This window comes from Lepidochelys kempii, chromosome 2, assembly GCF_965140285.1.
Source record: "Lepidochelys kempii isolate rLepKem1 chromosome 2, rLepKem1.hap1, whole genome shotgun sequence".
NCBI lineage: Eukaryota > Metazoa > Chordata > Testudines > Cheloniidae > Lepidochelys > Lepidochelys kempii.
Window position 1 is genome coordinate 42450538 of NC_136381.1, and position 24022 is coordinate 42474559.

General features: G+C 41.9%; 1 long non-coding RNA gene across 1 annotated transcript in view; it reads right to left on the bottom strand.

Moving 5' to 3' along the window:
• Positions 1 to 891: 891 nt before the first annotated feature.
• LOC140906492 (uncharacterized) overlaps positions 892 to 24022 on the bottom strand; it is a 384729-nt gene continuing 361598 nt past the window's right edge. The window contains exons 5-6 of the long non-coding RNA XR_012157129.2: positions 11632 to 11735; positions 892 to 1314 (exon numbers count right to left, since the gene is read on the bottom strand). This is a non-coding gene — a long non-coding RNA (uncharacterized LOC140906492). The remainder of the gene's footprint in view (positions 1315 to 11631; positions 11736 to 24022) is intronic.

Below are 24022 nucleotides of genomic sequence, written 5' to 3' on the forward strand. Positions count from 1 at the left end.
ACCAGCCTCCAGTCCCAGTCTTCCCCTAGGCTCCTTGCTTCAATCTACTCCCTCTGTCTCCCACTCCGACGTCTGGCTCGTCTCTCCTCTGCATTCGATTCAAGTGACTTTCCTCCTGTATGCTGCCTGGGTATCAGCAGGGGGGCACAGAAAGCACAGGAGGGGCAGGCTCTCTGCTCTCAGATCAGATGCCTGGACTCCGAACTGGAATGGCCTGCAGCAGCCCAAAGGTGTGTTTGCAGGGAAAGTCCTCCTGAGCCAGAGACTGGAGCACACTCAGTGCAGACAGCAACTGCAGGGAATTAAACTGTGAAATCCCAACAATTCTCTCCTGAGTATATGCAAGCCATGATTTCTTGAAGGATGGGAGTCCCCCTACCCCTCTTCCACAGACTGGATCTTTGTGTAACATCTGCAAAGTTCAGTGATGGGCACTGGGGAGAGGTGTTTGAGCCTCGTGTTCCAGTTTGGGGCCATGTCTAGTATATATTGTGGCTCCATGTGTCTCAGCTAAATGAGGAGTGAAGGGGAGGGAAGGTGTCTGTGAATCACTTGGGTGGCTTCTCAATCCTGGAGCAGATCCAGTCCCTAATCATAAATTAAAGAGACTCAGGTGTGCCTATGGCCGCAAGGTGCAGTTCCAGCAGCCAGAGATCAATGGGGCAAAGGAACATCCTGGTCATGCCCCTTTTCTGCTGCAAACACCCCTCTATGCCACCCAGAGATTCACCTTGCACAAGGATGTCATCCCCAGGGAGCCGATTAAGCTGGCTCTTAGGCAGCCCTGCCCAGCTGCTCTGCATCTGAGAACTGGCCCCCGTGGTTTTCATGAGATGTCTACATACAATCATATATTATTTAAAAGTTGTTGAGATGCTACAAATATGGACCTTTGAAATTTCTTTGCAGTCATGAAAGATAAATAACAATGATAAATAGCTGCATACTCTTAACAGGCACAGCCTGCTGAAGACAGAAATGTTCCAACTAAGTGACTGTCCTGATAACTACAGTTTTAGATTTTGCCACAGCTGCCGAAGCCCCTGGAACGTTAGTCTCCTTCGTGTATTCTCCATGCTATGTCACACGTGGACTTGTTGCAAGAATGCCCCGCCCAGAACTCTTGTTAAAAAGCCACGTCATGCTTTAATTTGGGTGAGAATGAATTTCAAAGGAAAGAAATGAAGTTTTCTGATGCTGTCCATCAGGTCAGAATGAGGAAGATACCATTGATTTGGTTAGCATGAGCACCAGTGAGCCTGTAGTCGGAGATAAACTGCTTCATCTCCCCTGTCAGCAAGGGGAGCAGGAGATCTGGATAAGGAAAGAAAAAGGTAAGATGAGATAGATTTAGGGCCCTGTCTACAATGGGCGTCTCCTGAGTTAAACTGCCCTGTTCAAACATGAGAAAGACCAGGTGGGTGAGGTAATATCTTTTATTGGCCCAACTTCTGTGGGTGAGAGAGACAAGCTTTCGAGCTCCAAAGAGCTCTTCCTCAGGTGTGAAGAAGTGACCTGAAGAAGAGCTCTGTGGAGCTCGAAAGCTTGTCTCGTTCACCAACCGAAGCTGGTCCAATAAAAGACATTGCCTCACCCATCTTGGCTCTCTCATATCCTGGGACCAACAGGGCTACAACAACACTGCAAACCACTGTTCAAACATGTCTGATTGTCACGCACATTTAAACTAACCCCAGCCTTTTAAAAACAAAAGAAGAACCTTAAGAACATGCATTTCAGACATTCCTTAGCCCCATCCACCCTGGGCAATCAAATCATGTCAGCAACATTAGCTTAAACATTGTCCATGAACTCAGTTTGGACAGTGCAGATGGCACCTTAAACATAGAAGCTAGGATTTCAAAGGAGTTAAGTGCCCAACTCCCATTGAAATTCAGTGGGATTGAGAGCTAAATTCCCTTTAGTCACCTTTGAAGATCCCAATCATATTCGCTGATTCACATAGAAGAAGATGTTTCCTGCTTATCCACGGTAATGCCAACAATGTCAACTATTTAGTGAGTAGGGAACTTTCTCCAATATAGAGACTACACAAATCGACGACGAGCTACATCTGAGTCAGAACAAAGCAGGATTGTGGACTTCTTTGGCATGAATTGAACATATGTACTGTATGTTCTTTTAAAAAATCTATTTATTTATACAATGAAGATAGAAGGAACACATGGTACTATTATTTGCATATAAGATGACATTGCTATATTAAGAGGGGACAAATATTAAATTATCACAAAACCCTTAAGACAAGTTAAGTCAAAGACAACAGCTGTGCAAGGCATGGAGAGAGTACTGTGGTAACAAAGTAAACATAAACAAGAACTCAGATGAACTAAAAAATTAACACTAGCAGCCATTCCCGGTTAAAACATAAAAAGCTGGTTGTCGCACTCATGCAGGGAGTTGTTGAAGCTGACCTGCAAAAGGAAAAGAAATATTTTTGTACCCTCTTTTGCTCCTTTATGGAGCGTAAAGAAAGCTGGAAAGATTTCCCCCACTGCTTGTTTAGTAATTCAGGTCTTGTTTAGCCTGGAAGAACCTATGGCAATCAGAGAACTACAGTATTGCCATCCCCAATTGCTTAAAAATAAAGAGATTAAAACAATAATAAATATTGGGGTTTTTTTATTTGTATCCTGGTTTTGGAGTCTTTAGGGGTTAACTTTTTCAAGTTTTTCTCTGCAACCAAGATGGCTAGAAATTCACTTTTAAAAAAAGGAAAGCTGAGAATCTCATGTCATCCCCTGATTTCGAGAGTTGGGGATTTAGAAAAAAACCTAATATCATGAGACTTAGCTCCCTAAGAGCAACAGAACCAAACACGGTCAAGCTTATCTCTCTGCTAGCCTCCTTCTCTGTGTATTCACCTGCCTGCTCCTGTTTCAGTTTCATTGACTCCCACAGAGTTCCAGACAACCACAAGCACAGAGCCAGTTCCAGGACTGGAGCCTTGACTGGGTTGTGGCTGAATCCATGAAGGTATCTTGATTAAACCTCTTCAGTTTTAGCACTAAACATGATTTTTACTAGGATTTGTGAGTTTGTGAACTTGACAAAAAAATCCAAGCCCAACAGGAACTCAAGAATTTGGAAAAAGAAAAGGAGGACTTGTGGCACTTAGAGACTAACAAATTTATTTGAGCATAAGCTTTTGTGAGCTACATGCATCCGATGAAGTGAGCTGTAGCTCACAAAAGCTTATGCTCAAATAAATTTGTTAGTCTCTAAGGTGCCACAAGTACTCCTTTTCTTTTTGCGGATACAGACTAACATGGCTGCTACTCTGAAACCTGTCAAGAATTTGGGTTTACACACTTGTTGAAAACCATTGTACAGGAAAGTAACTAATCTCCCAGTAGTGAGTACAGTACATGCTTCATATGTTTTTAACACAGAGAAGTTGCTTCAAAGAGGAAGAGGATCTAGCACATCATGTGTTAAAAAATCCAGGGGTCCTGCATCAGTTAGAGCCGCCATGTCATAATAGTTTACCCTTCTCCATAATTTCCCTCCGCCTGATCTTGAAGAAATGTTCTTTCTGGAAACTTGCCCGCTTCCATCCACCCCCCAAGTGTATGAAAAGGTGAAGTATGATGAACAATGCCCTGGGCACATGTCTGTTTAGAGTTTGGACAGAAGACTGGATTCATCAATGAAGTTAAAAAGGATGGCTTAAGGCTACTTCAATTAACACCTTTAAAGATCTGGGAAGGGGAACTAGTTGTACATCAGGTCACTCAGTATTTGATATGTTGACATTATTTATTACAAACTAGGCTTTTAAGCATATCATTCACCAACATAAAAGTCTACTATAGTATTAATTTCACCTAAATCTCATCAATATTGCCTTATAATATAATTTCATTGACAACATTGGTGCGTTTAGTGACTCATATCATTGCGTATGGAATCCATCAACGTTTTGAGTTGTAGAGGACAATTTTATTGAACTGTGATTGCCATTTATATTGTGTTAGAGCCTAGAGCATATTGTGCCCCATTGTGCTAGATATAAAAAAACATGTAGCAAATGAAAGTGCCTGCTCCAAAGAGCTGACAGTCAACAACAACGACAAAATCTTACATAATGACAACCCTGTTATACTATCTACAATAAAACCCATTGACCATGCTGCTTGGTACATAAAACACACACAGAGAATAATTTCCCGATCATTTATTTAAATGGGCAGGGATGGTGTCCCTAGCCTCTGTTTGCCAGAAGCTGGGAATGGGCAAGAGGGGGATGGGTCACTTGATGATTACCTCTTCCGTTCATTCCCTCTGGGGCACCTGGCATTGGCCACTGTTGGAAGACAGCATACTGGGCTAGATGGACCTTTGGTCTGAACTAGTATGGCCAAGCTTATGTATGTTCTTAAAGCTTCACATGTTAAGAAACTGATATCAAAAGAGAGAAAGTACAAAATATATGGGGATGAAAGGCCTAGAGTTTACATTAAAAAATCATCCAGTATTATAAAAAATAATTGAAATTAGGGCAGAAGGATCTGATTCTACTCCCACTGAAATCACTGGGAGCTGGATTAGGGCCATTATTGCCTTAATTTTAAAAGAATGAGGAGAAGAAAGCTAGATTTTAATTTAAGATATTAGCTTAATTACTCAGTGAGAGGAAGGGTATCAGAGTCTGGGCCTATGTTTGCACTGTTTGGTCTCTATTTCCTGAACAAACAGCATGAAGTTTCTTCAGGTATTTGCTCTAGCATGACAACTTAACACTGGAACTTGTTCTGTGGGGCATGTTTCCTTAGAATCATAGAATCATAGAAAATCAGGGTTGGAAGGGACCCCTGAAGGTCATCTAGTCCAACCCCCTGCTCAAAGCAGGACCAATCCCCAACTAAATCATCCCAGCCAGAGCTCTGTCAAGCCTGACCTTAAAAACCTCTAAGGAAGGAGATTCTACCACCTCCCTAGGTAACGCATTCCAGTGTTTCACCACCCTCCTAGTGAAAAAGTTTTTCCTAATATCCAACCTAAACCTCCCCCACTGCAACTTGAGACCATTACTCCTTGTCCTGTCCTCTTCTACCCCTGAGAATAGTCTAGAGCCATCCTCTTTGGCACCACCTCTCAGGTAGTTGAAAGCAGCTATCAAATCCCCCCTCATTCTTCTCTTCTGCAGTCTAAACAATCCCAGTTCCCTCAGCCTCTCCTCATAAGTCATGTGTTCCAGTCCCCTAATCATTTTTGTTGCCCTTCGCTGGACTCTCTCCAATTTATCCACATCCTTCTTGTAGTGTGGGGCCCAAAACTGGACACAGTACTCCAGATGAGGCCTCACCAATGTCGAATAGAGGGGGACGATCACATCCCTCGATCTGCTCGCTATGCCCCTACTTATACATCCCAAAATGCCATTGGCCTTCTTGGCAACAAGGGCACACTGTTGACTCATATCCAGCTTCTCGTCCACTGTCACTCCTAGGTCCTTTTCCGCAGAACTGCTGCCTAGCCATTCGGGTTCCTAGTCTGTAGCGGTGCATTGGGTTCTGCCGTCCTAAGTGCAGGACCCTGCACTTATCCTTGTTGAACCTCATCAGATTTCTTTTGGCCCAATCCTCCAATTTGTCTAGGTCCCTCTGTATCCTATCCCTGCCCTCCAGCGTATCTACCACTCCTCCTAGTTTAGTATCATCTGCAAATTTGCTGAGAGTGCAATCCACACCATCCTCCAGATCATTTATGAAGATATTGAACAAAACCAGCCCCAGGACCGACCCTTGGGGCACTCCACTTGATACCGGCTGCCTTCCTTAATTATATTTTTCTCTTACAAAACAAAAAACTGCCACCTCGATGATTTGAATTTGAAAAAAGCCCAGCGTGCTAAGCTCTGTCGAGAGTCGTCATTTTTTCCTTTGACGAAGACATCCAAGAGGTTAAGGGCCTGCTCTTACAAACCTCTCTTGCTTGGGCTGTCCTGACTCAGACACACAGTCCCCCTGAAGACAATGGGCTACTTGCATGAGGGAGAATTTTAAAGCTGGACCCTGAGAAAGGAAGTGCATTTTGGAAAAAGAAAAACCAAAGGATAGGTGTGGTTGACAGTGCTTTTCCCCTTGGATACATGTTTTGTATATGGTCCAATTTAGGCTAGTCAAGGAAAGCAAACTACTTTTGTGAGCCAAAACACAAGTAAAGGAAAGTTCCTAAATCCAGTGAGATTGTGTTTCTATTTCATAAACCAACCAGGGCATAAACACATGTGAAAAACAAATGTTGATACTAGAGCTGACCCAGCAATCGGTGACAGGAAATGTCTAACAGCCTTTCTGGGTCCTCCTTACAGCGGATCTGTGTGTTCTCTCTTGCTTGCTTGCCTTGTAGTTACTGCTACTAATCTCGATAATAATATGAGGTTTCTAAAGTCTCCCTGAAAGTCAACATTTAACATTGTGGTTCCCAGCTTGTGGGTTATAACCACCATGGGCCCTGTCTGCCTGAAGAATCAAAGCCACAATTGAAAACCACAGTCAAAATAGCGTAGACAGGGCAACAGGAGCCACTAGCAACAGTTTGGTGCTGAATTGTGATCCTGTTCCCCTTCCCTTTCTCCCACAGGAGTGGATCTGCACTGGTTCTTGCAATTATTCACTGCAGGTGCCGAAAGTGTCCTGTAGTCTATTGTGATTATTCTCACAAGGTCTCCTTTCAACCTGCGGCAGGACTCAGCACGAGAGTTGAGCAAATCATCGAGGTGGCAGTTCTGAAAAACCGCAAAAAATTCCATTGGGGTCAAACCAAATCTGAAATTTTTAGTGACTCACAAAAGTCTGTTTGAGAGCATGGATTCAAACCCGGGTCTCTCAAATCCCAGCTGAGTGGCCTAACCGCTGGGCTAAAGGAAGGGGAGGGTAATCACCCGCTTTGTGGCTAGCCAAAACTATTTGTGTCAAATTCATAGATTGTTTGAAGTTGACTGAACCTGCATTTTTTTGTTGAATAAATGATTTATCTGAAAAGTTGCACCAAGCTCTCCCCACCACCTCCTTTGAAGCTCAGAGGTGCAAAGCATTCTGTGGTGCATTTGTGGATGACTGGTTGAGAGACACACGGCTCCTATTGTGATGGTGGACAGACAGACTGTAGGTCCAGCATGTAAAAGTTAGATGATCTAAATTCCTGATCCCATTCTTAATTTCGTAAATATGTCTTTGCTGCGTTTGTAATAAAAGCGTGAGCTATGGCAATTTCAGAAAAAGAGCAAGGAAGCCAGGGATATTATGTTCAACCAAAGGGCACCTCTCCTTTCTTTTCTATTGAAAAACAATGTTAAATAAATAAAAGTTGATATGGAAAGGCAATGCGGGCTAAAAAGTTTGCATCAGGTATTTAATGTACTGAAATAGGAACAGAGAAAGCAGATCTGTGACAGTTTCAGTCCCCTATTCAGCAAGGCACCAAGCATGGAATTAACATCAAGCCCCTCAGTCGTCCCACTGACGTTTATCATTCATAGTGATTGAGGTGCTTAAAGTAAAGTATATGCCTAGTACCATGTTGAATTGGGGCTTAAATCCAGAAAGCCTACCATGTATTCCCAATATATGAAATTAAGGATTTGGAGGAAAAAAGGAAAAAGTAGAGAAATATAATAGCCAACTCTTCTAACTCTGAAGATTATAGGAGCCCTGGTTTCAAGCTTTGCCTTATGGTCTATATAAATCAATATGTTCAAGCATGGTACAATATCTTGCATAGCTAAAACCATCTATTTTGTTTTAGTGGACACACGTCTTTATAACTACTGCAATCATAAATCTGCCACATCTAGACTTACGGCTTTGCCGTTCTGGTTCTTGTCTTACCCTGCTACCTTTTTAATGAGGACTTGTAGATGACCATTTTCAGATATTACTTACAAAAGTATCTGATAAATCTGGTGAGGAATGGCTGAGCCCTAGCAGAAAGTCAGAAGAATACTGGAGCTCCCTCTTCAACAATTTGTTTCAAGTTTTGCTATAAAACTCAAACGCTTGGAAACCTGCTTTGCTTGCAGATTTATGGGCAAGGAGCATGCTTCAGTTCAGCTGAATGTCAGGTGTACAGGTCTCTGTGCCATGGAGGGTGTCATCATCTGCAATGCAAGGATATCTGGCAGTCTATCTTGGAGTGTAGCTGGCTTGAGAGCTTTTATGGACTCTTCTATTCTCAGGGAAGTCACCTATGTCACTACACAATTTGAACTACTGGCTCAGAAAGACTTAAATAGAAGAACATAACACAAACAATAAATTACATAAAATATTCAGTGGCTATTTTGACTGTAAGCTCTGTGTGTAGAGTTCATCTTCTATTTTATGATTGTGCAGGGCCCAGCACAAGGTGGTCCCCTCTTGTTTAAAATGTCTGGGTGCTCCAGCAGTATACAAATAATAGGCATGAATCTAAATAAATAAGTCTCAATGAGTCTAAGTCAGTCCAGAGAACTTCTAAAGGGAGGCAACATACTCACTGAAAGAAGCCAGAGGAAGGTGTGACTTGTACTGTTTTTTTAGTCTCCCTCTAGACTCGCCTATGAATTTGGCCTCTGTTCTTCCAGCTGTCACTTCAGACACTGTGGTGACGGGGGCCATATACGTACCTAGGCAAACAGCCCTCAGAATAAACTTCAATCTTCCATGTCCTCCCATCAAGGGACTATATCCTGCCCTTGTGAAATGGTAGGCTTGATGATGTAGTAGGTCTATTCCATTCTTTATTCCAATGATCCTAAATTGCTATAGCTAGTTTTACCTCCCCCTTTCCCTATGGGCCCTGTATCCATTCTGCACTTTCTCTCTTGGGAGTCTGAACGTTTCTGCCAAGGCAGCTGCTCAGTATGAGATCTGACACTGCATGGAGGAGGGAATTCTAACAGAGAGCCCTATATACACTCAGGAGTGCCAGGAAGGAATATTCTTGGCTCCTCTTTCATCCGTACTGTAAATGATGTATCTGGTGAGTGCTGAGTGGTCATGGTGGTTTACATCCAAATCCCAATCAGCCAGAAGTATGGTCATAAGCAATAAACTAATCCACCCCTGCAAAGCCCCACTTCCCATGAGGAGTAAATCCTATTCATACAGAGTGAGCAAAGACTGCTATTCACAGGGCCCTGTAATGGTAAAAGCAAGTGAAATCAGGTTATTCACTGACATTCATTTTTCCCCTAGGGAAGAGGGATGGGGAACAATCACAGACTCCACCTTGCTGCATAGCATTGGAATAGTTGGGGTCCCTTCCAGACAAAAATAAACAATTTCCCTGGTGCTATTTGCCAAACAACACAAAGGGCAAAAGTTTCAAAAAGGCCTAAGTGAATTTGGAGCTGAAGTCCCATTCATTTCCAATAAGACTTAGGAGCCCAAGTACCTGAGTTACTTTTGAAAATGGGGCTTTGGCTCTTAAGTCACGTAGGCATTTTTGCGTGTTCGACTCAAAGGCTTTGAAATCTGCTTTAAGTCTTGGAAGGACTCCGTGTCCCAGAGTTTAATGTGGGATGGGCCACAAATCCCAATGGAGCCACTGAATCTAAGCTCTGGAGAGCGGTTAAGAATAATTAGAGTTTATAAACGACTCTGCAGAAAACAACTAGTCACTACTATTAAACTAGCAGAAAACAGTCATTCCACAACCATCATCTTTCAGTTCATTTTACCCCAACAAGCTTTTTTTTCCAATAAAAGATTAAAAAGTTAAACAGGAGGGGCCTGCCAATAATAATAACAATCCAAGGGAACACATTGCACATGTCACCAAACAACATAAGAACAGAAGTTTCCCTGTGTGCAGGAGCAGATGGAATATAGACCCAGAAAAAGAAAGGAAGATATGGCAAGTATCATGAGTCACTGCAAGTTTAGCCCTCCTGTTTATCATTGTTTTCAGTGGAAGCAACAACTTCCTCTTAATATAGGCTGATTTGAAATGCTGTTGTTGTTGTGACAGTGCTTTAAATACTTCCAATCACAGTGTAAATACACCAAAGAAGCAGATACTCCACCCTACCTGTGCCATGTTCAAATGTTTTCCAACACCACACGGACACATGTGGTGTAGTATCATGCTTAAAAAGTAGCGTAACTTCCCATTCGTTTTACTATTTACCATAACTCTCATAATAGTTACATATTTACATGTTTAAAAAGTAGAGTTAGACTCTTGTAATAAGCTCCTAGTAGTTTAATTTTGCTATCACATATACAGGTTTCACTAGGCCTGATTTAAATCAGTTTAAAAAGAGGAGAATCAGGTCCCTAGCTTTGTTTAACTAGCATGCACAGTATTTGAGAGTTTCCCTCCTGTATTTTTATTTCATCTACTGCCTAGAATTATCTAGGCCTCTTTGTCAAACACGACTTTGATCAAACTTATTTTTTCCCCTTCATTGTTCAAAAAATGATTAAAATAATAACAAAACCAGAAATGTATCAGCAGTGTTTGCAAGGCAAAGCCCTATTGCCAGGAGGCTGAAAGACTTCAGTAAACAAGATGAGCAACAAATAAGATGAACAGAGAGAGTTTATCTGGTGAGTGCCAGTGATCAGAGTAAGCAATTAATTACTAAAATAGGAAGGTAGAGCATCTGTCAGCTCATCACTTACATAAGACTTTGGCTTAGGAGGACTTAAAAATTACACTGATAGTGACAAATATGATGATTTCTATTTACACAGCACCTTGTATCCAAAAAGATACAAAAGTACTTTACAGACCTTTTCATAACCTGGATATATAATAGAATGTCTGGATGTTTGTGGCTGGGCTGCCCACCTCCATAGCAGGACTCACTCTGCCCATTGTGGACCATCTCCCCCAACATATACAATTAATTTTGTTGTTCTAACTAGATTCCACCCCACCAACAAAGAGCTCTGAGGCTGTAATTCCATAGCTCAGCATACCTAATAACTAGTAACTGATCACAAGCTAATACCTGAAGCAGCAAATCTATTTACTGCTTACCTCACAAAGTTTTCCCTTGTAGCCCTGTCTTGCTTCCCCTTTTCCCATAGTTATTCAGTTCCTGTGTTCAATGCTGGCCTCACTGATGCCCATGGTAAAACTCTCCTTGACTTCGATAGGGCCAAGATTTCACACTCACTTTAATGCTAAGATTCACAGGAGAAAGGTTTCCCTTCATAGTTACTGGCCTCCACTCTACAGGGACAGGTCCAGAACAATGATAAATGATTTACACATAAACAAATAGGCAGGACATATGATTAAGTGGCTAAGCTGTAATTTTCGTATGAACATGTACATAAAAAAAGTTGCACAAAATCCAACCCATCCCACGAGTTTGTTTTCTTTTCTGCTTACATAGAAATTGATGGAGTGGTAAATATTGATAATAGAGTGGCCAGATGTCCTGGTTTTAGGGGGCAGTCCCAATATTTGGGGATTTGATTTATATAGGCATCTGTTAGCCTGCACTCCCGTCCTGATTTTTAACACTTGCTATCTGGTCACTCTAATTGATCAGATGGTCAGTTCTACAGAGCAATCTGGATCACTTGGTAAGTGGGGCCCACTCAATAACATGTGTTTTAATGCAACCATATGCAAAGTCGTATATCCAAGAATGTAGGTCACACTTACAGGATGGGAGAACGTGTCCTGGAATGCACTGAAAATCTCCTTGGACAGCCAATTGAACATGAGATCCCAGTGTGGTGATGTAGTTAGGAGAGAAAACATGAATCCTGGAAGAATAAGCAAGAGAATATCAACTAGGGGTGGGGAACTGATATTACCCCTGTATATGGCATTAAAGAGTCACTGGAATACTGTCCATTTCGAGTGTTCAGCCTTCATAAACGAAGTCGACAAATTGGACAGGGTTCAGAAAAGAGCTACAGAAGGACTAGAGGGCTGGAAAGCATTCCTTTTGTTGAGAGACTTAAAAAATGCATTCTATTTAGTTTATCCAAGAGAAGATTAAGAGGTGACTTGATTACGGTCTGTAATTACCAACATTGGGGGATAACTGCTCACAGTAAAGGGCTCTTTAATACAGCAGACAAAGGTATAACACTGGATGGAAGCTGAAGGTAGATGAAGTCAGATGGAATAAGGTGCAAATTTTTAACAGCAAAGGTAATTAACCATTGGAGCAACTTACCTAGGGATATGGTGGACTCTGTCACTTGAAGTTTTTAAATCAGAATTAGATGGCCTTGCATTTGGCTAAAAAAATATGTCCTAGCTCAGCCAGAAGTTATGGGCTTGATACAGGAATCACTAGGTGAAATTCTATTACCTGGGTATGCAGAGGCCAGATTAGATGATTGTAATGATCATTTCTGGCCTTAAAATCTATGAAATCTTTCAAAATTAAATGTCTGTGCCACATATAGCTTCCCTTCCGCCTTTCACAATATTTCTGATAATTAGTCCTAGCTATAAATCATTTAGTCTGGTGCATTACATGCATAAACTTTGTTTTCATGTTTATGAGATCATAGTGCTGCTGTATATGTGTTTGAACATTCAAGCTGTGGTCCCATACCCTGCTTGCATTGTGGATCAGAAGCAATGCTGTAGGAAGGATTAGGATTACACTCTCTGGTGATGTCTATTTACAAGATCTTATCATTTGGCCAAACAAATTCCTACATCATATATGCCAGGTGAGAGGTGCATTAGAAATGGAAGGCAGGCAAGAAGGAGCAGGTATATTGGATCTCAGCTTGACAATGTAGTTTTTTATTTATTTGCTAGTGGTAATTTGAAAAACTGTTTTTGTTTACATTGTTGGCTCCTTACTGGGTGCTGCCTTTCCCCACAGTGCAACAGCCAGCCAGCAGACAGCTCTGCAATCTCTCCTGCGCAGGAAAGGGAAGTACTGCCCAAAGTCAGAGGGCACCTGGCCTAGGAAAAAACGAGAGGCTGTGTGAGTGTGACACCAGATACCCAGGAACTGGTGTAACACAACACTCACTGAAACACAAACATTGATGCATGGGCATTTGAAGACATAATGTGATGACTTATGGCCTGATTCTGTACCACTGATCTCACTGGAAGTTTTACTACTACTGCAGCAGGAGGAGGATTGAGCCCCTACTATGGTTAGTGTGTCTTCCACAGAGGCAGGACTGGTCATTTGGGCACTGACTTTCATGAGGGTGAGGATTGAGCTCAGCATAGGAAATATTTATTTTTCAGTGTTTTCATTGACTTTTAGTTTAACAAAGACTACAAAGGAAAGTAAATTAAGAAAACATTGTCTAGTAAGAAAAGAAAATGTTATGATAAATAAGTAGGTACAGGCAACCCAAATGCAATGTATCCAAGTACGTGAGCAACCGTATAGAGACTGGACATCATTCAAAGTGTCAATGTCTGTGATATAGCAAGTTTGCCTTTCTTTCAGTCTTTGTACCCTGCTGTCTTGTAGAAATGTTTCTGTACCTTTGCCTGCTTCACTTGTATCTTCAAAATAAATATTTCCCAGCAGTGTCCCGTTGTTTCTTGGCATTTGAACTTGTAATGCAAAACCTATTCTCTATGAAATGCAAAGCGAATCGTATTTCTGTTCCTTGCACATTTCAGAACAACTAAAAAATGGCCCCATTTTGTGGCAAATTTTGATGAGTTCCGTGGGCTTTTAGTTTAGTTTTCAGTAAAACCAGATCAATTTTCCAGTGAAAATGGGCCAGTTTTCACAAGCAAAAACAAGTGAATTTTTTCCCATTGTTGGGGGGGAGGAATGGCTTTCACTTAGAAAACATCTGAAAATTGGCATTTTTGAAGTCTTTCAATGCAAAAGTAGTCCTTTTGTCGACATGGAAATTAAAGCAAATCTCCGAGATGGGACATAATGAGAAACTGAAAATTTTCATGCAAATTCTGTGAACCAAAAATTGTGAAGTGTGACATTTGGTGCATAGCTCTGCAAAAGACCCTGTTGTAATGTGTCTACAGAAGAGCAAAAGAGTCTGATCCTCAACAGGTATAAATAATAAAAGCCAATGTATACCAGCTAAGAAGCTGGCCTGTAGACTGTGGGTAAAAGAAAGGTGGGCACACAGACCAAAGAGAGCCTCGGATCAAGAGAGAGTGGAGTAAAAGGGAAGGGGACAGAAAGCAAAGCAACCTTGTGGGCTCTGTTCTCAACCTTAATGTGCCATTGTCGTCATTTTTCAGGCTGAATAAATGCACATGTGCTGCTTAGCTCCCCCTACGGGTGGGTTACTATTTGTTGGGGAAAAGTTTATAGTTCGCTTTATTATTTTTTTCTGACAGCAGATTAGAATGGCCTTTCCCCAATTAAGTTATACACCTGGAAATAGTTTCAATTTAGGGTGGAGTGTTTTATCCAGCCATATTCAACTTGAAGCTATTTCCCCCTCCTCTCTAAACAAATGGACTTGCATTTCCTGTGTGTCTGTCTCCCATAGAACTGTCTTGCATTAGTCTCTATAAGCTGTTGTTTCACATTATGAATAAATTGGTTTTCTTCACTTTAGTTATCCCCTAATCCCTTTTAGGCATCTGATAGTTTTGGAACTTTATACAGTGTCTCTGGTTAATGTACCTCTGAGAAGTTAGATAGGGCTGATCCTTATTTAGCCTACATTCAGTAGAACTACATTGAGCTATTTTTGGCCATGTGCCCTTTTAATTTTCCAAGCTCTCGACTGGAGTCATTTAAAATATAAAAGTGTATGAACATCTTTCTTTCCTCTGAACTAAATGGTACTCTTTTTCTTGGCTAACTTTCCTTGGGATGTAAAAGTCATACTCTACTTCACCAGTTTGAGCAATCAGTAATGCAGCGCAGGTTGCCAAATGTAGAGATTAGATAAGTATTTGGATTTCCAGTAGTGTTTTCATGGAGTTATCTTTATACAGTTCATATTCTATTTTGAGAGCTCCAGCTGGCTCAACAGCACACACATCGTAATTTGCCTCTCAAAGACAATGCTCCATTTACTAAAATGGCACTGCCTGCCATGCACTCCCAAGTGTCCCTGGATAGCTCTGCTGCCTGAGGACAGGATATGAAACTGTCCTCACCCTGCCCTTTGGGAAGATCTGTATACATGCAATGTTAGCTTCACACTGTGCCTGCACTCCTGAGACCCATGGTGGCTGGCCCCAAACAGGAGAACAGACATGGAGGCACCATCTCATCCTGCTGGCACACCTGTACCAGGCCAGGTATAGTATGGACCTAGGTATTCCCTCTTAGGCCTGGTCTGTACTAGAAAATTAGGTCAGTTTAACCACATTGTGCAGGAGTGTGAAAAATCCACACGCCCGAGCAGCACAGTTAAACTGACCTACGTCTCCCTGTAGACAGCACTAGATTGATGGAAGAAGCTCTCTGTTGACCTAGCTACCATCTCCCAGGGAGGTGGATTACCTATGCCGACGGGGGATCCCCTCCCATCAGCATAAGTAGTGTCTACACTGAAGCGCTGCAGTGCTGTTGCTGTAGCATTTTAAGGGTACCTAAGCCCACACTGTCCCACAGATTCTCCTCCTCAACATTAGTGAATAATTCAAAGTATCGTGAATAGAGATGGACTCAAACTGGAACCCCATATTTGAACAGATCCTAATACTGGAGAAGTTCAGATCTGGATGTTCCTGAGTAAGGCAGATCTATCTTCAGTGAGGGTGAATGGTCACTATATGAAAGTGCTGTGTACCTTTCTCTCTGTCTTTACCCTTCTAAATCTCAGGGCTTGTCTTCACTTACCAGGGGATCAATGCTGTGCATTGATCCCCCGGGGGTCGATTTAGCGGGTCTAATGAAGACCCACTAAATTGACAACTGATCGCTCTCCTGTTGACCCTGATACTCCACCGGAACAAGAAGAGTAAGGTGAGTCAACGGGAGCATTTCTCCCATTGACCCAGCGCGGTGTAGACACCGCAATAAGTCGACCTAAGGTACGTCGAATCCAGCTACATTATTCACGTAGCTGGAGTTGCGTAAGATAGGTCAGATTAGCCCTATAGTGTAGACTTGCACTAAGAATGCTTGAAAGTTTCTCCCAGTGTGTGTTTCTCTTTATATATTACTTATTCATGTTTACCCAGGTCCTAAATCCTTCAGCAGTGCCTCAGGAGATCATTATTTTGATATAAAGCTAATAACTTGTGTATCTTTCCAGTATCTAGGTAAGTGGAGAAGAGCCCATTTTCCTAATGCCATTGGCATCGACATTGTATTTTATGCATTTTATCATATGGAACTAATATCTTAGTACATTTCAAAAAGATTGTACTTAATGCACTCCAGCATTGTTGATTACACTAGCCAATTTTTACAGCATTATGAAACAATTATGATACATGTACAATGGGAATGTGGCATAAGTAAAATACCAGCAGAACAGCACGATGGCGAACAGACCTGTTTACTAGACACGCTTTGCTGGATGTTTGAAAGAACACAGCAGGACACTGAATAAAGGTCCTAAGAAGGCACTTTTTAGTGGGGCTCTGGATGTGTGTGCACAGGTAAAGTCCCATGAAGTCTTGAGGCTGATGTTGATGCAGCATATTCAGTTGTCTGTACAAGAAAAATGCAGGATGAAAATGAGCTGGTTTTGCAAAAATGGCAATATCAGCGTGCACACAACTCTCATCCTGCCATCATTGCTGCCTGGGCAGACCCCTGCACCTGTGCAGAACCCTACCAAAGTCAATGGGAATCCCACATGGGTACCTAGCTCTTCCCTCCCAGTTCCAATTGCAGGACTGGGGCCAATGCAAAAGTCAGAGATGTTGCTCTTGAAGTTCTGCAGATATACTGTTACACTGATTAAATTAGTAGTTTGCTTGTGCTTCCTTTCAAGATAGCTAAGGACCAAAGTATCTGCCGGTGAATTGTCTGAGTAAAAACAAGAAGAGAAATATTAATGAGGAGCAGATTTGTCTGTTGCCCTCATTGCACAGTGCATTTTAGCATCGTGAGATCCAGTTGGCTACATTGTCCAGAATATAGTACGTGATGGAGAGTGGTTACTGCTGAAATTTATAAGGCTCATCTACCCCAGTTCACTGCTCTAGGTACAAATAATTAACCTAAGCACTGATTGTGCCATTTACCTTTGCAACCATGCAGCATGCTCCCATGGAAAATCCTTGCTGTAGTATCCACACATGGCATTTCCTCCAACTGTTATGGTACCAGTGGAAGTCCAGAAGCACCTGTTCTGTGGCTTTTACCACAGTGCTCCTAAAACAGGTTGGTTTTGGAAATTTTCAGGTTATTGTGGGAGATGAATGGTATTCTGCTAGCTTTGGTGAAATCCTAGGTTCAACAGATGACCTTAATATAATTAATATATTTGTATATCAGTAAGCAGCTATCACATACTCTGAGTGTGTTTAGTTGTTTTTAAAAAACAGACAGTATCACGTCTATGAAGTATTATCTGGTTTGGTCTGGTCTGGTCTTGCAGCTGTGACAAGTTTTAAAATTGCATAATTCTATTAGCGATCCCATAAACCATGTGGTCTCTGGAACCATACAAACTGTAAGTCATTTACCTTTTTGTACTTTTCATCGTTTGGTTCTTTATGAAAATAAAGAAAAAATGAATCATGCACACACACTCCATATACAGCACAAGCCCAATGATAAAGCCTCTTAATAGTTTATATATCCCTTCACTCACTTCTTCCCTAAAGGGAAAAAATAAATGGGCTTCAGAATGGGTCCGGAAGATTAACAAATTCACACTTTATTTTCATATCTATTCCTCAGTTTATGCCTGCTGAGAGGCTCACCCTGGATATGTTCTGAACATTCAGAATGCTGATCTGCCCCTTTAGTAGAATTAAACATAGGGGAGCAGCATTATATTGGTACAAGCTGCCTATATATATAAAAATGATACCAAAATCCTCTGAGGCTGTGCTGAATCAATGTAAATTTCTTGAGTGCTCAACACTGCACTGGGATCTTTTCATTAGTAAATGTGTGTAAAAAAGTCAAACATTGCAAAACATCTCCCAACTGATTACATGTCTGAGAGGACTGTAGAGAACAAATTATTCTGTCTCACATTAAGATTAACATGTGCTTCTAAACGCCAAGCCACACCCCGGGACTCTCAGTGAACTGTAGCTGTGTCCACACGGGCAAACTGGTATACAGTAGATTTACACCCTGGCTTGTCGTGCAATAACTTGCCACATAGACAAGCCCTAAAGGCCAGATTCTATGAGTTGCTGAGCCATTTCTGAAAGAACCAAGCATCCCGCCCCTGACAATCTTCACTGGGATGGGGTGGGGGGCACTCAGCATCCTGCAGGACTGTGCATATCATAGGAAATTAGCACTTCAAGAGATACATGTTATGAATACATATATACTGTAAAAACAATTTTGCTTCATCTAGTGAGCAAAATAAGTGAGCATCAATTCATTGGTTTGCATTCTGATCTCAGTAACGTTGACGTAAATCAGGAATAATTCCACTGAAGTCAATGAAGTTACAACAGTGTAAAGCAGTGGTGGGCAACCTGCAGCCCACACGCATCCCACCAGCGTAATCCGCTGATGGGCTGCGAGACAGTTTGTTTACATCGAGCGTCCACAGGCACGGCCACCCATAGCTTCCATTGGCTGGGAATGGCAAACCGCGGCCACTGGGAGTTGCAGGTGACCATGTCTGCGGACAGTCAATGTAAACAAACTGTGTCGCAGCCTGCCAGCTGATTACCCTGACGGGCTGCATGTTGCCCACCTTTGGTGTAAAGCCTACATCATAGTGCAAATCAGTCTAGTCCCATTGACTTCAAATGGGCTACACCCATTTACAGCAGCTGAGGATCTGGCCCATAAAGAGTTTGTGTCTGTACTGCATTGCGAGTTGTGCAAGCTTTTGCAACTGTGCAAAGGGAATGTAAAACCTACTGTTCTGAATTTGTTCCACTCTGCACTCACTTTCCACAGATGCAAATCACTATAGAAAATGTACAACAGTGGAGAATCAGGCTGACATTGTGAAGTGTGTATGTGTGTATAAACTGGACATAGAAGACAAATGGAAAGAGTTTTTCCAAACAGAAAACTGGGTTTTCAAGTTTACTTATATATGGGCTAATCTCAAATGGACTTGAAAATAGCCATGTTTTCAAATATTGTCTAATGTCCATATGTTAGGAAAATGCTAAAGATACTACGCAACCCTTGGAAATTCATGGGACAAAAAAGGAGAAAGTTACACATATTTTAATATGTACTGCTCTAACGTATTTTAATCATGGTGAGATGCTGAAGAATTAGCAATTCATTTGAGACTGTCCAAATGCAGGAAGAATAGCCACTATGTGAGAGTGACATGCTTTAGAAGAGTTTACTCTCCAAATCCAATGGAAGGGTGTGCTTGATTAGACAGAACTGTTATTATAAATTAAAACCACTTAATGTAAATCTTGTGCAAAGAGTCACTAATTGTACATACAATTATTTTTTTAAAAATCCTATTAAATATTCATATATAATACAGTAGGTTAAGTGTGCACATACTTTATACCATATAGGACTACCCAGATGCTCTCTCCACTTTAATTAAAAAGTTTGAAAATGCCCCAAAACAAATAGTTATAATGAGCTAAGCAACGAAATAAACATTACTCAAAACACTCCCTGAACACTAATAATCAGACTATGTGTCTCTGGACAGTTGAAGAAAGAAGGGTTTTGTATTTCCCTGTGCAAATTAAAATATCAAGTCCCGAGCTGTGCGCTTGTGGGCTAATAAAATATTTACTTAGGACACTATAAAAATGGAAATAATAAACGTAAGTAATTTCTGAAACATTTGAGTCTACGCGTTTCTAACTTTGCTGTCACTAGTGCTTTATTTGAAAAGAAATCTTTTAATGAATGTTAGAGTTCAAACAGTCTATATCTTCAAACCCTGTTGGGGCAAAAGTACATTGGTTAAAATGAGGCCAAGACGGAAGATAGCAATTTTTTTAAATGTGCAAGTCTGATCAGCTGTTAAGTATACCAGTATATATTATGCATTTATTAACTTTACCAATCCACCTTTGAGAACAAGCCCATTAAAGCTGTAAGACAGTTTCATTTTTTAGGATATGTTAATCCACAGCCGCAGGGTCAGTTCCAGCACACTGATGAAAAGACCCTCTTGACCAAGCCATTGTTAGCGGCATAAAATGGGCTACAGTCTCCACTGCATCCAAGCTCTGCTTGGTGCAGAGAAGGGAAGGTAGTGCAGGGGCATCAAGAAGCTGATTACAGCTCCTGGAATCCATGCTGCCTGGCCTCAGCATTATTAGAGCAGCCCAGGCGCTGCTCTATGCTGCTGGTGACAGGTCCATAAACAACACGATGTCAGTGAAGAACAGAAGTGGTGGGACTCTGCTCCACCACAATCCTGGTCCACCCTACCACACTTCTTCCTCTGATAGTGGTCTAAGGGGACAGCTGGGGCAGGAGCCAGAACCGCTCTCTTAGTTATCTTTATCAAAGCAGGCTATTCTCCTCCACAAGAGGAATTCTCTGCAGGTTGTTTGCAGACAGTGGGCCGTGCTGCATTGCCTGAATGAAACAAAGTGAACAGATCTTACTGCAGAATCTGGACCCTTATTTTTCCATATTAGGATCATCAGAACTGTCATAGTGGCTTAGACCATTGGGGTTCGTCTACTGTATTTGAGCAACCACCACCAGCAATGGTCAAGACATGATGAGTTAGTGAAAAACAAAATACCCCCCACCATAATGCACCTAGCCATTGTGCAACAGTATAACAACAAGGGGGAAAAGACATCCTTCCTGATCCCTGCATTTGAGCAGCATTCCTCCTGAAGCACATTTGACCACCAGTATCAACGCACTAACTTGCATGATTTATAAACTTTCACAGAGAAATTATTAATTTAACATTTATATTGTGGTAGCACCCAGAGGCCTCAGTCTGTCAGGGTCCCAGTGTGCTAAGGGCTATACAAACAAGCTCTGCACCAATGAGCTTACAATCAAATAATTTAAAGTCTAAAAGACATGCACCTCTTTCCTGGTAGCAGATTATTTCCACCCATTCTCTAGCTACAGATTTGGCTACTGTAAAGATAATGAACACCAGTTTTCATTGGTAGACTCCCTTTATGAACAATATACTGTGCAAATAATGCATATTATTATGATGATGATGAAACTAAATCTATAGACCCCTCCACGTTAAATACATCACCTCCATTTTTCATGAGAATTTTCATCTTGTGATCTTTTCTGCAATGCAATGTAGCGAATAAGTCTCCCTCATTTATCTCAGGCACTGGTTATGTCTGCTATAGTTTAGATTACAAGACAATTTACTTGTAAGCCCCTATTTTTAAACACTCATAACTTTCCAAAATATTTACCTTTTAGACTGAGAATTCCCATGCTTTATCTCTGCCTAAAGGTTTGGAGGTTTCTTGTTTCAGCAAATCCATGTTTTTGATTTATGGAGGAACGGGGGGGAAAAACCCCTCACTTTTCCCATTGCGAAATATTCTAACCACTCTTTGAGTACAGCTGGCACTGAAACTATGCCTGTCAATAGCCCATAGTGAGAAATGTTTGTATGGTTTAGGGGGAAAAAATTAGGTAACATGAAAGTTACAAGTTATGAAAATTACTTCTGAGCATGCTCACTAGGCAACTGCGAAGGTTTTTACAGATCTTAAGCCCTGCTCACTTTGAACTGGATTCAAACTTAGCTGAAATCACTGAGCTCTTCCCATTGATTTCAGTGGGCTGTGGATCAGGCCCGGTTTGATATCACTTCATTTTTTCTGTTCCACCTGACAGACTCGCATTCTGTCGCTGGGACAATTTACATGAGGGAAACTTGCAGGCCATATGATGCCATCCATCCATTTTAGCAGAACTCTCAAATGTAATCAATAGGGAGTTCTGCTAAAAAAATGCATAACAAAACAACTTTCCGTCCTGCTGCAGGGAAAGCACCCATTAGACACTGGGGAATGTGGCTCATCACCTTGCATAGCCAGGCAAGTATAAGATATTACCATTCTGCTTGGCAGAGTTTTACACTTATTTGGTATTCACTTGATGCAGGACTGTGGATAATCTGACCTATCAACCTTAGCCTGCGTCAGGAGTGAGTAAGGATCTCAAGGGATTTGGCCCTGTAACCAGACACAGACTCACTGGTGGCACCTCCTGCAGGTCATCTCAGGGAATTAGCATCCTCTTCAGGCCAGTGTCTCGCCTGGCTGCTGGCGCCCATGTCCTTCCCAGGATCCAGTGCTCCTTTCACTGGGTGCTGCCCCCTGGCAGTACCCCACAGTTCTGGGTCTCCCCCTCCCAGGGGAACCCCCCACCCACTATCCCTACCTCACCTCAGTCGTAGGCTCCTGCCAGTCACCAGCTAGCCCCCGCACCTGGGGCAGACTGCAGTATGAGCCACTCATCACAGGCAAGGTTAGGTTTGGACCTGCTGCCTCTGCCTACTCATGGCTGCCCCTGCAACCCCCATACCTAAAAGGCCTTCCCAGGCCTGCAGCTTTCCTAGGCCAGAGCTCCCTTGGCATTTCCCCAGCCCTGCTCCAAATTAGGTCCTCTATTCAGGTCTCTGCAGCCAGGTCCCTCCCTCTCAGAGCTAGAGAGAGAGTGCTCTTCTACTCCTGGCTTCCCCGGCTTTTATAAGGCCCGCTGGGTCTGTTTGGGGCGTGACCCCTGGCTGTGGCTGCTCTGCCAATCAGCCCAGCTCTTCTCCTGCCCCAGCCCTGTCCCAGGGCTATCTTAAACCGCTCTGGGCCCAAGCGGGTGTCCACCCCGCTACAGACCCTTAGAAAAAACATGCAAGGACCATTCTGTGGGGGAATGCCTAATCCATGATCCTGTTCAACCTTTCCAGGGCAAATCTCAGATTTGCACGTGTTTATTACGCTGCCCTGGAAAGTTTCAATTTCTAAGTCATTGTAAATTGTCTCTGCAATGATCCTCCAAACAGGACACAAGCCTCTTTCATTCATTTGTATGCTGTTGGCTTTGTGAAAACACTGCCAGCTTTGCGGTTATGTGAAATGGACTCATTCATCACTGAATGTGGTGATGGTGATACCGGCACTCTTTACTTATGCAGGATGCCTTGCAGCTGTCTGATGAGACAGATTTTTAGTTTCTCTGGCAAGTCTTCATTGGAAGCACAATGCTAAAGATGAAAGGTCAGTTTTATTTAATGGATGAAAAACAATGAGTAGCAGATTAAACTAGCTTTCTGGTAAATGGAGCCATTACTTTCCAGTAAATAGTGTCATGAATTACTTGATGAATAACATAAGTTGTAAGATAAAGAAGATACTCATTAAGTGATGGAAAATTAGGTATCTCTGTAAACTCAAATATGTCTTTAGTTTTTTTCCCCCTATGATCTAGTCCTTGAAACATTTACCAGCAGGTCATTTTATCTAGGCTAACTAATGGAAACAATAGACAATTTTCAGCTATAAAGCACGTCCATAGAAATAGTACAGTTTAAGTGGTCTCCTTTTTCAAACTTCTTTTAGGCATTTGGAGTGATGCAAAATATGCAACCCCCTTATGCAAGTAGCCCTTTGAAATTAATGGGGCTACTCGCATGATTAAGGGCTGCAGAATCAGGTCAAAAATAATAAAATATGTGTCTGGTCAGTAACTTTCAAATAAATTCAAATGAGAGAAGGGCAAATACTGGAAAACATTCGTGAGCAGTTGTTGAAACTCTGAAAAGCTGTTTGGTTCAGCCACGTTTGTGGTCCTTTTTCTTCACTTTCTTCACTTCTTCATGTTTGTGGTCCTTTTTCCACAAACATTTGTGCACATGGATTTCTGCTTGCCCAAACAGTTGGGCAATCAATAGTTGTTCTCTGTGTGAATACCTGTATTCACACGCAAACAATATTATTTGCACAGATGCTTATTTCCTCTTTGAGCCAGATGTACTCACCCCCTCCGTATAATGTTTCAATTGTCCAATCAGGGAGTAGAAACAAGACA